Raw genomic sequence first — 15,544 nt, forward strand, 5'->3', positions numbered from 1 at the left:
CACCTTTACTGAGTGCATTGAAAGCATGTAGGTTCCATCTGATAACATACTATAGACATTATGTTACTGTGAAAAATACACTCAATGCAATTCATTTGGAAGTATGTGTTAATTGTCACCTCATTTCGGAGTGTTGTAATGCAGTGACACTTTCGCACGCCAAACAGGTGGAGCCACCCAGGTGACAGGTGGAGCCCAAGATGCCTGTGGGGGTGCCACTCCCAATCGGTAGTCATGGATACCATTGTCCCTGCACCACAAGAAGTGACATAATGTCGGAAGGGGATGAACGTCGAGTCGCTACCAAGTCTATGAACAGCCCCTTGGGATTGGACCTGATCCTACAACACACTGAGCCCCTACTTTCCGAATACCACTTCCTGCCTCTACTAGAACTCAATGAGGAGCCCCAAGACTGTCTGCCACTGGGAACCTGCTTGATCCAAGATGGAAGCCCATCTCTGGATGGATGTGTCCAGTGAGTGTTTGTCTTCTCCTCTGACCCCAATGGGGTTTTCTCAAGTGTATTTGCTGATTGAAGGATTAAGTCCTAATTAATGTGGACAGTTAATTAATGGATAGTAGATTATATTGATCAACTGCAGTGAATCACACTACCCTAATTAATGTGCTTTTCCATTTACCAGTCTGGCCTTTTGTTTGTTTATGTATCTCACAAAGGTTGGAAAGAAAATGGGTGCTATGGCATGAGTTCATTAATCTCATTCATCTCTCAGCAATTGGCTCCGATTGGCGGAGAAGGCTGCCGACTCCCCCAGATCTGCCCTTGTGCTCTTTGTCACTGCCAAGGAGGAGCTCGAGAAGGTTGAGGTAGGAGACCAGATCAGACCATCTAATGGCCATCTACAGCCCCATGTTGGTGTTTATGTCCTCAGTCACTGCGTAGAAACACTGTCCTTGTTATTACAGGTTTAATAGAGATGTTATTTCAGAACTGTTTTGTTCACCTGTATAATAGAACGAGTATCTCTCTACTGTTCAATCGAAACCCCCAGTTGTTGTGCTCTCCCCTCCCAGAGCCTGAGGACCCAGGCTGGGGCTCGGCTGGTGCAGCTGGACAGTCTGACTCTTAGGAACAGGACCCTGACCAGGCTCTTTGATGGGGCCATGCGGTCACGCCTGTTGGGCATGGCCAGGGACTGTGGTCAACGCTGGGACCGCCTACATGGGACCATTGAGAGTGTTTGCCGCAGACTCAAGGTAAAAGGTGCAAGATACCCCTTCCTTCATCACACAGATGTCTAAGGCAGGGGGACGTTTTCTTTTTTGAGCTACATCTGATTCCTCCCAAATGTATTCAGATGCCAGCATTGGACTAGACTATTATTCTGTATCTATATTGCTATACCTCCACCTCTCTTGGCCTACAATGTTATATTTCCCCTCCCCTCTCTTCACGTGCTCTCTTTCCTACCCCATCTCCTCCTGCCCCTCCCCTAGCACCGTGTGTCCCAGCGGGAGGAGTTTGAGGGCCAGCTGGAGGAGATGGCCGTGTGGCTTGCTGACATGGACCTTAGGCTGACCGAGGTGGAACACTTCTTTGGATGGGACACCTGTGACAAGATGTGGGAGCTGCAGGTAAAGGAGATGGCCTAGGACTGTACTGGACAGGACTGACCAGCCAAGTAATCTGACCACGCAATCAGTGGTCCTCACTTTTGCCTAACAACATTTTGCATCTGCTTTACCTGGTCATTTCTCTGTGATTCCCATGAACTGTCCCGGACGTGCCTGATATGCTTCTACTTGATTCCATTACCAATTCTTACAGCCCTTCCCGTAGTAAATGTCTCCTCCCTGATGTGCTGTGTGTGTGTTTGGCCTCAGAGCTTCCAGGAGGCGGTGGGGGAGACTGCGGGGCGTCTGAACGGTCTCCTGGAGCGGAGCGAGGCGCTGATCCAGAAGAGCGAGCCAGAGGACGCCCAAGACATCGAGGCGGGGCTGCAGGAGCTGCTGCTCTACTCTGCCCACGTATTTGAGGGAGTGGGCCGTCTGCACACACGCCTGCTCAGCATGAGACTGGTAGGCTACGCTTAACCTGTATCTTTAACTGCACCAGCCACTCTAAGGCCCTGCTTTTCTGCACGATTTCTTCTCTTCTTCTAAGCTTCTGTCCACGGTTCTGAAAGGCCTATATGGGTCAAAGGAAGCTAGTGAAGGAAGGAGAGGGGGTATGGGGTTGTGGAATATGCCCATGCTGTTCCAGGCCAAACTGAGAACAACGCTACAATTTAGTGTGTTTTTATAGCATCCTGTAGTAGTTCTCTTCCATTTATATGTCCACCTTTCCTCCCTCTCCCTATCCTTCCTCCCTCCCTCTATCCTTCCTCCCTTTCCCTATCCTTCCTCCCTCTCCCTATCCTTCCTCCCTCTCCCTCCATCTTTCCTCCCTCTCCCTTCATCCTTCCTCCCTCTCCCTTCATCCTTCCTCCCTATCCCTATCTTTCCTCCCTCTCCCTATCCTTCCTCCCTCTCCCTTCATCATTCCTCCCTCTCCCTTCATCCTTCCTCCCTCTCCCTTCATCCTTCCTCCCTTTCCCTTCATCCTTCCTCCCTTTCCCTTCATCCTTCCTCCCTCTCCCTTCATCCTTCCTCCCTCTCCCTTCATCCTTCTTCCCTCTCCCTCTCTCTATCTTTCTCCCTCCCTCTATCTTTCTCCCTCCCTCTATCTTTCCTTTGTCAGGTGTTTGAGGATGACTGTGTACTGACTCAAGCCTCTGACTCCGGCTGTCCGTCTGAGGTCCTGTTGGAGCAGGATGGTGTGTTTGAGAAGAGCAGCGCCCCAGACCAGCAGAACCCCCCCAACCTGGACCACATGGTGCTGGAGTGGGACCCCTCCGTCAACATCGGGGGCCCCGTCTCCCAATCCAACGCCAACGTGTCATATTTCAGCGCCAACACAGGTAGGCAATTTAAAGAAAGGTTAATGACGCCGATAGAATAATCCACTTGTTCTATCCTCATCCATTGGGGTGCCATGAGAACATTTTTTAAATGATTAACGCTGTCATTGTTTTCGATATGTGTCGGTGAGGCTTGGCACCAGATTTGAGGTGTGCTTCATTCAAACAGATCGAGAAAAGCCATTGGCCAGAGATGGTGTAAAGAGGCGGAGTTACCTCAGCTACATAGGCTCTCAGTCTGATATAAATTACAGAGCAGCAGAGGAAATGGTGAGTAGACCGAGCTCCTCCTACTGATCTTTATTTTGTCTCTTCGCTCGACCACTGTTCCCTTAGGCTCAGAGGCACACGCAGGTCAACATGTTTTTCCAATATTATCAGGAATGTAAACTTGTGTTCAACCGGCAAAGGAATGTGAATAATGCATTGGACAGTGTATACTGAAGTATGTGTGAAACAAATAATGATCCATTGAAATGATGACACACAATGTTGTTCTTCACTTCGATTAACAAGGAGTTATTGTGTGTACAAGAGGGGTGGCGTATGTGAGGAAAAAGCTAACATAGCTCTTTTTTTAGTTAAGCCTAAAGCCAATACTTCCAATATCGTCGGTGTCAGTACAGAGAAGCTTTGTTTTGCTGGTGTGACTAATAATACTGATTGTGTTGAACTCATAACCAAACCCATTGGATTTTATAGTGGAAGATGCAGAAATGTAGGTATGATTTTAGCATCGGATTTAAATATAGAAATATAAAGACTTCAAAGACTCCTCAGGGTTTTTGCATATTAAAACCAAACATCTCAATGAAATGTTAGTTCATTCCAGGTCAAATTGACACAATCTATCCTCACTTGTGGCTGGTGTTTCCAGAGGCCGGAGAGGAGGTTTGAGTATGCAGGCCCAGTGGTGTTCTCCCCTCCCACAATCCAGAGTGTCAGAGATGGCAAACCTCTACTCTCTGGCCACTGGATGACCTCCATGCCCGATGGACCCTCCCAGGAACCTGTGAGCTTTGACCCTGACCGCATCAGCGCCTGGCTGGGACAGACACACGGACACACCGTCCCCTCTAAAGCCCCCTCGGTCCAACAGCACAGAGCCTGCTCCAAGGTTGTCCAGACCGACAGTACTTGGAAGGTACACCTTAAACCCAGTAAAACTCCTAAGCCTTTTAACAGACTGATCCAGTGTCTCCCCCCCCCCCCCCCCCCCGAACCATAATATCGCCTCCAAATTAGAGTGAAAACACTGTCTTAGACAGAAACCCTCTGATCCTTTGAGGACATTCAACTTGGCACACACCCAAAAAAGAACAGCAGGCGCAGTCTAAACCGAGTAAAGTTGGAGGAATGAGGTGCTAGCAACAGTACCTTTCATTGAGCAACATATTGCATCCCATGAGCATCCTCTAGCTTTCTGGAATGGCAGAGAAATGTGCCCTGGAGCCTCCACGAGACTCCTGACCTTCCACGCTGATTAGGTTCTGAGAGGAGCGTGTACTGTACAGTGAGATATGCACACAAAGGTGTTTGATTATATGCAGACCTGTATGTTGGAAAAGGCTCACTTTTACTGCGAAGAGCTCTAGGAATTGACTTTCCCATTCATTATTTGCAAAAAATGCATGGAGAATTTAACGCTGGTGAAATCACGAAAAAGTAAATATTCATTGAATCATGTGAATCGACAACTCAGTGTTTTGTTATTGCATGCAGCTTTAAATTCATTGCCCGCTATTTTGGGTGTGTCTCATCGCCTACAAAGTGTCTATTTTATACCTCGTCTTTCTCGTAAACAAATCAATAAGATGGTGATTTATAAATGCATCGGTGTAGCAGAGGCTACGTTTTTTAAAAACAGAAACCGCCCAGGAATATTTCCCCTTCTGTTTTTTGGGAGAGGGGTCTTTCTTCCTTTCTAATTAAGCTGTCTGAAGCCCAGCCTGATTAAAGCATTCTGTTTGTCAGAGGGGGACACGTCCGTAAGAAAGTGAATCGCTGTGCTGATGGAAAGCCTGATTTCACTGCAAAGTCTCAAACCTTGCGGAGGAACCATTTCCATTTCAAAGGGGCTCCTTTAATGTCTCTGCGCTCGAGGCTTAATTGGCTGCTTTACAGGGACGGAGAAGAGCTCTGGCGTTAACTGGCTTTTTAATGTCTGTCGTAATTGCAGGAGAGCGCATAAAGAGCAGACACACCATAGGCCACGAGCGTTAGTCAAAACCCAGTGAGGGGATAGAGAGAGAGCGTCGGACAAGGGGCTGATGGGTTGGTCCCATGAGAGAGTGTGTGTGTGTGTGTGTGTGTGTGTGTGTGTGTGTGTGTGTGTGTGTGTGTGTGTGTGTGTGTGTGTGTGTGTGTGTGTGTGTGTGTGTGGCAACCTTATTGGGCCGCATCTATGAGTCTCTTTTGATTTAAAATTGTCCCTTTGTTGCATATAAACACTGTCATGTAGAATGAGTCTAGCCTGTGCCATAACCCAAACTGCTTTTTGAATGTGTGACAGTGTGCTGGTTGCTCTGAGGGAAGCCACAGTCTCAGGTACATCCCTGTTCAGACACGCCCCCAGGAGCTGTGTTTGACCCCCTACACCTTACAGTCATGTGACCTCCAGCTCAAGTCTGATAGGATGGCAATTAAACCCACAGGTAACAGTATCACATGATTTATTATTGCCGTAACAGTTAATGGCAGCTTGTAAGATCAAGTTAATTCACCTGTTGTCTTCAAAATGTAGAGCAATGTACTGAAGATGACAGGTTGTATGCAGATCACAGTAGAAGTTTAAAAAAATAAAAAATAATAGTATCTTTGCCAGCTGCCTTGTAAAAAGTTGTATAGCTAGGCCTACAGTGCAGAGGCCACAATGAATGCATCCCCTGTCGGGTTAGCTGTGTGTGTGTGTACACAATCCCTCTCTCTGTTGATTCCTCTTTCTCTGCCAGTCTCCAGAGGAAGAGCCACACTGCAATGGCTCATGGGAGGTGGTCCATAGTGAGCAACGGTGAGTAAAGTCTTATTCACGTGGAAACTATGGCCGCCTTTAAACAGGCAAACCAATTCTGATCTTTTGCCCAATTATTTATATTTTGACCAATCAGATCTTTTGCCAATAATTGGGCAAAACATCAGAATTAGTCTGCCTGCGTAAACGCAGCCTATATGTTTTAATATTCAATGCTTTGGTTCAATTTATATTACTGTACTATCATAGTTTTTACTTATAAGCGTATTTGAGTGTATCTATATATAATAACTTACATAATGACAACACTACAAATACCTGTCGTGACATTTCACATTTGATATTCCAATCAATACCAATTAGACAGTGATAGCAAATCTCACTCCTCCATGTGATTTATTGACATTAAAAACAGCACACACTCCCAGTCCCCAAGGTCAATAACAACTCCGGACTTAAACGATGCTGAGACTTAGAATTATAATCACGCTCCTTCTATCCACGCTTCTCCTGTAGGCCAGATGAGTGCCCTAACAGACAAACACAGTTCCGCTTTTGGCCCCTGGGGGCCGTGTGGGTACTAAAGACTCTGAGGAGCCCAGTGTTCCTGGTCGTCCTGCTGGCTGTGTTCCTAGCCCTGCTGGTCTTGCCTATAGCACTCCTCATGGACTCAGAGTGCCACCGCTCCAACTCCCTGGCTCTCTCCTTCCAACTGGCCCTGAGCTACGTCAACGGGCCCCCGCCAACCCGAGGGACAAAAGTGTCACAGAGGGGGCACAACACACCCCTGGTGAGCCTGGAACACACCTGATTCAGGGGTCGGACAGTCCCAGAATGCCTTTGCATTTCAGAGCCTTGCGTAATGCATTAACAAGGAGGCCGTATCAGAAAAACGAGAAATTAAGAACTGTTTGGCCCAATCAAAATGTGGGCTTGGTATTTATCTGAATCCCTCCACCAACCTGCTGGCAGAAGTGGCCCATGACTTAATGGGCCTGATTTGTAACGATCTCTAATGGCATTCATAATGTGTCTTACTATGCCAGAGTAGCACTTTTGTTGATTGGTCTGTCATGATGGTTTTGTAACTTATTTATGTGGGTGATTTAGAATCTATATGGAAGACTTAATAACGGCAAATGCTTTGAGCATTTCTCTTTGGGCATTTGATGAGACAAAGTACACATTTATCTGCATATCAATATTTATTATGTCAAACCTAAAGAGAGCTTTCGATTTATCCGGTTCTATCTGCATTTTTGTCAAAATTGAGTTATTGACATAGCCTTGTTCTGTTCAATGTTCTCTACCTATACAGTACATTAAATACCCCAATTTATGTTAAGTTCAAAAGAGTGCAAGATAACATTGCTAACGCCATTCAAACCAATGCAGGTTCGGAACTTTTAAAGCCAATTATCTCAGAATTATATTTTAACAAATAGATCGTTATAGTCCCAATCTCTCGATTTCTCATGGGATTTCTGCAAATGAATGATACTGAATGCCCGAGTTCGGATTTACTAGGGAGACGTGCGGAAATACCCCATGTGTAAGTAATTTGTAGGTCAATGGGATAGGTGACCTGGCTAATGCACTTACAGTAGGATAAATTAGCAGTCATTTTGTACTGCTGCATGTGTGTGATCTTGTTTGCATGTGTGAGGGTTGTTAGTATATACTCAATAAATGTATTTGACATCTGTTGCGATGCCAAAGGGGTCCAGCTGGGAAACAATCAGCCAAAAGCCAATGCATCTGAGGCCAGTGAAGACAGTGTAAGCCTCTAAACATAATGTATGTGTTATGTAATGGTTTATGGTCCGTGCTTCTATTTTGACACAGTGGATGCAATCCTGGGTCTCATCTATACAACGTCACAAATGTAATATCAAAGTCTGACAAGCGGAGAAAAAAAAAGAAACGTAAAATACATTTCTACTCCATAATATTATGAGGTACATGCACCTCATCTGGAAATGTTGAAATATGTCTGCCTTGTGCTTGGGTGTGTGTGTTTGTGGGGGAGTGATTGCACAGACTTTTGATTCTTGTCCGTCCAGTGTGGATCAGCGTGGAAATGTTGTCGAAATGTAACAAGTCAGATGCCTCAGGTTCTTGCATTAATGGAGGATTTTTAATCTTCCGCTTTATACAGAAGAGAGGATGTCTGTGTTTTATTATTTATGTGGAGTTCCAGACCTGTACATGCATCATAAAGGAACAGGGTGAGAACAGAGGGGTATAGATCTTCTCCTTCTCTGGAATGTGTGTGGAATGGTATGTCATGTGATTCTGATTTCGCGATGGCTAGCAAGAATCTGGGCTAGTGGGTTAACTGAAAGGGGTTTTTGTTTACTGGCGCATGCAACAACAACAACAACAAAAAACGCACCCAAGAATGTTTCAAATTCAATTGGTACGCAAATAAGTTAATGTTGGAAGAATTTGGGGATGGCCTTTCAACACCATGGCGTGCCAGTGGAAGTGGATCCTGATGCATAGGGCCAGAGATTCAGGGTTGTATATGGCTAAAGAGGAGACCATAGTCTGATAGGTCTTGACTAACAGGGCCACTCAGTTCACCCATGCTAATAAGGCGCATTGCAGTGTATTTAATCTGTTTGTCCTGTTTTTCCAATGACTCGCAGAGGGGGAGTCGATTTATAGAGCGCGAATTGCCTGTTTGTGTGCGTTTGGCACAACTGCTATAACATTTTAGGACCTGCGTAGAGACTGAAGGGCATGGAGCACTAGATTAGACTCTGGACAGTGATATACTGCTGGGTATCTGGTGCCACCAGCCAAATGACTGTTTTTAAAAAATAAAAATATATATTTTTCAAACAGAACAAATAAATGCTGCCATTTTCCTTTGAAGGACAAGCATTGCGGGCCCAGGGGAGAAACGGGTGTCTGCTCAGGCGGCTGAGTAAATGAGACTTGTCCCCCGAGACATTCTGAGTAAACAGACCTTTCCAGCTGAGGCACTGACACGCTGATGTACCTCTTGCACAGCAAGTGTGCATACTGTAAGAACCAGTGTGAAAAATGTCTGCTCCATTCCCCTGTATTCTGGATTTAAGCCAGAATCCTTCTCTAACTGTACAGTACTGGCCAATGTTTTTAGACCAATCTAGCCAAACCTGAGATGAAAGGGCCTGTTTTTGTGTTTCGGTGTGGATATGTTTCTCTGAAGCAAAGTGATTTGTTTTGCTATATTCCTGCTAAAGCACCCGCAGTTCATTTCACAGGCTCGGAGCCAAAACAATGTATAAAACTAGCCTGACTCACATTAGTTACCATCGCTAACTGAGTTCAGGAGGACTGCTATGATCAGGCTGGCTATTGAGGTTTGGACTCCAGAAGGAGCAATAGTCTTTGCAGAAGGAGCGAGTGCATTGATACCGACCATACCACATATCTCAGCGCTCAATAGGGGCCTTGCCTGAAGTTTCCCCACTAGAAATCACACACGCCATCACCAAATACTTTGAGAGTGTTTTTATCAGAAGGTAAATCCTACCTCAACTTTAAGAGAAGCAAAAAAAAAATGTGTAAGTTATTGTGAAGATGATCTCTTACTGCCCTCTTGAACTAGGTAGCCAACAAAGCTCTAACAAGGAGGCCTTGTTAACGCTGTAAATAAGAAAAACAAGTTAATTGAATTACAAACCAAACCACAGAAGCCTTTGGGCTTTCTGATTGTAATCCTTTACTTTACTGCATCCTTTGCCTTGAGTACTTTGCCTTGAATTTGAATAAAAGTAGCATATTAACTTTCTAATATTACATATTGAACATTTGTGTATTCATCATAGAAAATATTTATACATCTATGTGTACATTTTTTATAGTATGAATCCAGAAAATCTCCCTATATATCAGGACTGTGACCTGATATGGAAGGTAGTGAGTGAGTGTTGTCATGCTGGCTCACTTGGCTAGTCATTGTGATACTTAGTGAGAGTAACTCCTTAAGCCTGCTTTCTGTACTACACCAAGTGGGTTACAGCTAAGCTAATGAAAATGCCCAGCGTTGGAGGAATATGCACTTGTTTACCTCCTGAGATTTAGAGCGCAGGGTTGACATTTTCCCCATCTGTGGAAAGAGGTTTTTCACATCCACTAGGGTTGGCAGAGGGACTGACAAACAAAATGGTGTGTTTCACAGTTGTGTAGCTCTGTTGTTCCATAGATATTCTGTGACAGGTCCCCTTCCCCTGTGTCAAAATGGAGAAACCCATGGCCGGTCCCTATCCTATCTATGCCCTCTGCATAGCACTGGTGGAGGGGAGATGATAATGAGATAGCATACAGCTAATCGACAGAATGGATCACCATTGGCCCAGCGGGAGGCTGGCACAGCAACAAACGTGATTGAGATTGACAGGTTGGGCACACATAACCAGATTATAGAGAAATCCCTGGTAAAGCATCACTTCAGGACAGGAGTGTTGCACTATTGGGTGGCTACGACAGCTGCAACTCATAGGTCTCCCACGCATGAGCAGAGGCGTTGGCGTCGACGTGGACTCTGCCGTGAGCAACACATGAACTAATCAGCATATCTAGAAAGGTCAACGTCCTATGCTGTGTGTGGAAGTATCTGAATGCATTGTGAAAACAGATTTGGGGAAAGTGCCCATAAATCACCTACAGGTGGGGATGGATGGATGGACATGTGAAGACACAGTCATGGCATCCACTTTGGGGCGGATGAACTTTGAACTGGCAGTTGTCATCCCATACCTAAACCAGTCTATGGTTTACCCAATCGTTGGTTTGTTTGGTTATAGGAAGGTTGTTTGGGATGGTCTGACAACACACAGCAAGCAAACAACCTCCCTCATTTTCATAGCTAACCAGAGGCGTGTTCCATATTTGCCTCAGCAGTGAATCACAGTACATCAGCGAGTCACCATTGTCAAACGTTCATGTACTCCATTGCTTCCTCCCTGCTCTCGATGAGCACTGAATTCAGACGATAAGAAAGAAAGTAGACAGGAGAAAATAATGCATTACACCTGTTTTCCTCCAGGGCAGAAAGTGCAACAAAAAAAAGCAAGGTACTCTAGCCAGTCACGATCTGCTTCAGAGGAGAGTGTGGCTCAAACCTAATTACACAGATTAATGTCCCGTGGAAAGTGACATTACCTAAATGGACCCAGAAAAAGAGAGTGAGACTGTGCACATCAAAACCCAAACATTTTCAGTCTAAATGCTAATGGTTGTCTCAAATCAGCCAGATTAAAATACACAGATATATCGTCGCGGTGCCTTGCTCTCTCCTGAGTCAGATAAGATTTTCGAGCACTCTTTAATTCCAGTGCACAGGCTATCTCAGTTGACAATGACTATAAGCCCAGATGACGTCCCCCTCCCTATAGCCTCCACTCTGTTTTAATTCGTATTGAGAAATATTTGGGGGCTGGCTGAGGCCACTTAATATAATGTTTACATTGCCTACATTACCCTTCTCATATGTATATACTGTACTCTATACCATCTACTGCATCTTGCCATCTTTATGTAATACATGTAGCCACTTTAAACAATGCCACTTTTATATGTTTACATACCCTACATTACTCATCTCATATGTATATACTGTACTCGATACCATCTACTGCATCTTGCCTATGCCGTTCTGTACCATCACTCATTCATATATCTTTATGTACATATTCTTCATCCCTTTACACTTGTGTGTATAAGGTAGTTGTTGTGAATTGTTAGGTTAGATTACTCTTTGGTTATTACTGCATTGTCAGAACTAGAAGCACAAGCATTTCGCTACACTCGCATTAACAAATGCTAACCATGTGTATGTGACAAATAAAATTTGATTTGATTTGAGGCATGCATCAAAGCACATGTATTGAAAAGTACCCCCTCCTCCCCCTCCCCCCCCCCTCTCTCTTTAACCCTGACTCCTCCTCCATGGTCTTCCTATTCTTCGTCATTGTTTCTACAGTCCACATTGATTAAATGGAAGGCTTAATCCTTCTGTAACCCCACACATTTATAGACAGTGGTGTCGGCCTATTGTAAATCTATGTGCAGTAAATGGAGTGGCTGCAGATGCAATTCGATTGGTTGCCAGCGCCTGTGTTTACGGCTGTGTGTCAGAGCACGTGCTGGTCATCAGGCTGCAGGAACCGGCTTCTTAAAATAAGACCTTGTCGCCCTGGACAAGAAAGCGGGAACTGGAGTTGACAGGTAGTGTCGTGAGCCAGACACGGCCTTCAGCTGAGCCTGCCAGAGCTGAGGCACCCAACACCCCCACACACACACTTCCTGACGCGCACAGCAGGCGTGTACGCTCAAATACAAACACGCACACGCTGTTGCCAGGCGTTAGGGAGGCAGAGACAAACACCTTGTGAGCTCTGCCTATGCCATTCACAACGCCCTCGCAGCTTCACTTAAATGTGTTGACACTGAAATCCCTCCACTGCTTGGGGTACATTCGATTTTATGTTTCAGTCCCTGTAGAGGGACTCTGCTGGCTGTGGGATGTCTGGGTCTGAGAGCTGAGAGACATCCAATGCAGAATGCCAAAAACTAAAGCCATTAATATGACACTGTTCAAAGCTCCCATCCCTTGTAGGTTGGCACTTAATTCATACTGTCTGTGATGGTGGCAGGTAGCCTAGCGGTTAATAGCGGTGGGCCGGTAACCGAAAGGTCAATGGTTCGAATCCCTGAGCCGACTAGATGAAAAATCTGCCGGTCGACCCTTGAGCAAGGCACTTAACCCTAATTGCTCCTTTTAAGTCATTCTGGATAAGAGTGTCTGCTAAATGACTGAAATGTAATGGTGTATCTGAATGGGTATTATTTATGATCAAGCCCTTGAATGGCAAATATATCATTACCCTACACACACTTCATCAGAGGCGGCGAAAGCCTCTCCAGGCACAGACAGCTTTCCCTCTACCTGTCTGTGACATCCAAATGACATTGGGTTTCACTCACTCAGATAGCAGGTGAAAATAATGTATTCTCTGATTGGATCAGCCAGTGGTGGAGGGGAAGGAATGATGAAATATTTCAGGCACGTTGGCTCCAGCCTGCCTAAACTGGTCAGAGGCATGGCAAAGCCAGCCGTTCTAGCTGGTGATCCCACACAAAAGACAAACACCCCACTCTGGGGCTAATTGGCCACGCCCAAAAGAACAGCTAACTGCGGGTTACTGGGGAGAGCCCACTGTGTTGTTGTTGTTGTTGTTGAGGAAGCATCGATGGTTTGGGTAGACTAGAGTGTAGAAACTCCACCGAGTGTAACAGAGAAGCCATCCATCCACCCTCCCAAGCTAAGCCCACCAAATGATTTATTGAGAACTTTGGTGACATTCTGAATTCCTGCTTCAGTTAATGTATGCACCTTTCTTAAACCCCTTGATGCACCAGGCAACACCCTCCCCCTCCATATAAGGAGATGATTTCCCATGGATTCATGCATGACACATCTGCACTGTGGCCTCCTGTGCCCTTAATCATAAAACGGATGCCTAGCTGACTCAAAGCCAGCGGTGTAGCCTAACCTGCTCAGACAGACACGCTGGCATCCTCCACAAGGAAATTAAGGCTCAGGGAGCGAAAGAGACCAAGTCCTAGCAGATGCACTGTCTTATGAAATATTAATCGCACAGCAATGCTTTTCCAGTGCAGCACACAATTTACTCTATCCAGGGGACACATTTAGTCCAATATTAAAACTGAGAGGCACAGACAAATATGATGTTGGCATCCATATGTTGATGATATAAAGAATATTTGTTGGTCTGTGGTGTGTAATGAGGAGCAACCAGACACTGCACTTGACATATTTATGAAATTGCTTATTCCATTTACTAATAAGTACACAACCATTAAGAAAATGACTGTAAAAACAGGTAAATCCCCTTGGATTGATGAGGAATTGAAAAATTGTATGGTTGAGAGGGATGAGGCAAAAGGTATGACAATTAAGTCTGGCAGCCCAACTGATTGGAAAACATACTGCAAATTAAGAAATCATGTGACTAAGAATAATAAAAATAAAAATGTACCATACTATGAAACAAAGATAAACGATAAAAAGAATGATAGTAAAAAAGGTTTGGAGCACCTTAAATGAAATTTTTGGGAAAAAAGCCAACTCGGCTCCATCATTCTTTGAATCAGATGGTTCATTTATCACAAAACCCACTGATATTGCCAACTACTTTCATTACTTTTCATTGGCAAGATAACATGCCAGCAACAAACGCTGACACTACACATCCAAGTATATCTGACCAAATTATGAAAGACAAGAATTGTACTTTTGAATCCTGTGAAGTCTGTGTGGAAGAGGTGAAAAAATGATTGTTGTCTATCAACAATGACAAGCCACCGTGGTCTGACAATCTGGATGGAAAATTACCGAGGATAATATCGGATGATATTGCCACTCCTATTTGCCACATCTTCAATTTAAGCCTACTGGAAAGTGTGTTCCCTCATGCATGGAGGGAAGCTAAAGTCATTCCGCTTCCCAAGAATAGTAAAGCCCCCTTTACTGGCTCAAATAGCCGACCAATCAGCCTGTTACCAACCCTTAGTAAACTTCTGGAAAAAATTGTGTTTGACCAGATACAATGCTATTTCACAGTAAACAAATTGACAACAGACTTTCAGCACGCATGTAGGGAAGGATACTCAACAAGCACGGCACTTACACAAATGACCAATGATTGGCTGAGAGAAATTGATGATATGATTGTGGGGCCTGTTTTGTTAGAATTCAGTGCAGCTTTTGACATTATCGATCATAGACTGCAGCTGGAAAAAACGTATGTGTTATGGCTTTACACCCTCTGCTATAACATGGATATAGAGTTACTTGTCTAACAGAACACAGAGGGTGTTCTTTAATGGAAGCCTCTCAAACATAATCCAGATAGAAGCAGGAATTCCCCAGGGTTGCTGTTTAGGCCCTTTGCTTTTAACAATCTTTACGAACGACATGTCACTGGCTTTGAATAAGGCCAGTGTGCCTATGTGTAACAGTATAACTTTAAACCGTCCCCTCACCCATACCCGGACGCGAACCAGGGACCCTCTGCACACATCAACAACAGTCACCCACAAAGCATCGTTGCCCATCGCTCCACATAAGCGGCCCTTGCAGCGGCCCTTGCAGAGTAAGGGGAACCACTACTTCAAGGTCTCAGAGCAAGTGACGTCACCAATTGAAACGCTATTTAGCGCGCACCACCGCTAACTAGCTAGCCATTTCACATCCGTTACACTCACCCCTCTTTTGACCTCCTCCTTTTCTGCAGCAACCAGTGATCCGGGTCAACAGCATCAATGTAACAGTATAACTTTAGACCGTCCCCTCGCACGAACCAGGGACCCTCTGCACACATCAACAACAGTCACTCACGAAGCATCGTTACCCATTGCTCCACAAAAGCCACGGCCCTTGCAGAGCAAGGGGAACCACTACTTCAAGGTCTCAGAGCAAGTGAAGCCACCGGTTGAAACGCTATTTAGCGCGCTCCACCGCTAACTAGCTAGCTATTTCACTTCCGTTACATATGTATGCGGATGACTCAACACTATACATGTCAGCGACTGAAATGACTGCAACACTTAACAAAGAGCTGCAGTTTGT

General features: G+C 45.0%; 1 pseudogene; it reads left to right on the forward strand.

The window, feature by feature from the left end:
- Positions 1-272: 272 nt before the first annotated feature.
- Positions 273-6,706, forward strand: LOC139382230 (uncharacterized; annotated as a pseudogene).
- The last annotated feature ends 8,838 nt before the right edge of the window (positions 6,707-15,544 follow it).

Source organism: Oncorhynchus clarkii, chromosome 24 (genome assembly GCF_045791955.1).
Source record: "Oncorhynchus clarkii lewisi isolate Uvic-CL-2024 chromosome 24, UVic_Ocla_1.0, whole genome shotgun sequence".
NCBI classification, from domain to species: domain Eukaryota; kingdom Metazoa; phylum Chordata; class Actinopteri; order Salmoniformes; family Salmonidae; genus Oncorhynchus; species Oncorhynchus clarkii.